Source organism: Drosophila biarmipes, chromosome 3L (genome assembly GCF_025231255.1).
Source record: "Drosophila biarmipes strain raj3 chromosome 3L, RU_DBia_V1.1, whole genome shotgun sequence".
NCBI classification, from domain to species: Eukaryota; Metazoa; Arthropoda; class Insecta; order Diptera; family Drosophilidae; genus Drosophila; species Drosophila biarmipes.
Genome location: NC_066613.1, coordinates 9,198,147 through 9,200,019, shown reverse-complemented (window position 1 = coordinate 9,200,019; position 1,873 = coordinate 9,198,147).

Sequence of the window (1,873 nt, the reverse complement as noted above, 5' to 3'; positions counted from 1 at the left end):
GGCGAAACGAACTGAAAACAGCCAAAACTTTGTGCCTCTGCCCCACTCGCTGCCTCGGTCGCAGTCACAGTCGACGCCGGCAGCGCAGCTGTTTGGGGCTGTTGGGGGCTCTGCTAAGGCCGCAGCGCTGTTAGGGCTCTGTTAGCTGAGTGGCTCTCGCTGTTATCAGTGGCGTGGGCTCTGCTTTCAGAGGGAGATCAAGGGACCCACTTTGTTAAGGTAACTCTTGGGATAGATGTTTTTGGGGTGCTAAATACTAGATAGGAGGCAATTTCTGAAAACAATTCCAAAACCTAATTTGAACTTAGTTCTTAGTGATGATGCACACCCTTAGAAGGAGTTTGAATACATCCAAATCTAGAGATTTATAAAAGGTATTACCTTGAAAACAAGCTACCGCACAAAATATGTTTTAAGTAAATTTTACCAATGTGAGGTTGTGAAGTTACTTTAAAAAGATGTGTATTTTGTTGTAGCTTTGCTTACTAACTTGTAGTTGTGAGAGTAACTAAAGGTTGGGCCCATTTCAGTAATGTATCAGTCAATTAGAGAATAACCAATAATTTTTAGTTAATTTCTTCTAAATTAATTTTAATAACAATGTAATGTTACTTATAAGCCACAGAACCTGGTTAACCCTCTAGGAAAGCCACTGAATGAATTGTACCACTTAGGGGGAGTAGCTAAAGCAGAAAGAAAACAAGAGTGAGCTACACTTCCAGTTCGTGACCGGATTGATTAATTGATTTTCCTTGTTATCCGATACAGCTTTTGCTCCTGGCAAGCGTTATCCCTGCATCAATATTATTAAAAAGAGTTTGAGCCTTAGCGGAATTGATGAGAACAAACAAACAACAAACTTGATTGATAATTTACTTCCATCAACGACTTTCTGTTTGCCAAGCGATTTCACGATTAAAGGGTTATCGCTAGGGTCCAGTTACAATGTAGGCAAATGACTAAAAACAATTTTAGCGAGCATTCCATGGACTGCATTCGATGAGCTTATGGTTGCGAAATTCCTCGAGTGACTTTCTGGCCGTCTATTAATATTCGCATGTGCACAGTATCAATAGCGTATTGGGCGCAAGGTCGTCTGGCAGTCGGGCGGATAGGCAAACTGTCAGATACACGCACTCGTGCAAAGTCTATTTGCAGTAATCAAGCGAATTGAGTGCAGCACAGACGCTGGCCAGCCCGTATCTATTGGATATTCTTTGGCGAACTCCAATCGATATTGCCCCGACTCGCAACTAGACGGCTAATTACAACGACATGTTAGACGCGAAAACAAGTCAAACACGCTCGCTCGATTTGAGTAATTAATTAATGCAGACATCAGCCATCGAGCGAGAGCTAAAAAACAAATTCACCTCGAAATGTGCATTGAACTCGGGCGGTTGCTTCTCGCCGGCCGACCGCAGAATGTTGTTTTCCCTTTTTCGTAGCTCGCTTTTTGTAACCAATTCTAGTTGCAATCCGCTGCCGATAACCCGCAGATGAACCCCTGGGTGTGGGTGGGGGTTGGGCTCCGCCTTTCGAGGGGGAAAAGAACCCAGGAACTCAGAGCAGCTGATGCAGACGTGTGTGTTTATGTTGATGTTTCAGCCTGTAAACAAACGGCAAGCAAATAATGACAAAGTCGGAGACGAATTCCAAAAATGTTCGTTATTGTTTGTCGTATTGACTGGGCTTATCGCTAACCGTTGTCAGATCGAATAAACACTCACATCTATATGTGGTGCATACAATGTGGCGTTGTACATGCAGTGGAACTTGCCTAAGGCGAACTCTCATTTGCCGTACCACAAACAATTTCACAGAATATTTAAATTGTGCTATTAAATGTAGAGAACATAGATACATATGTCAT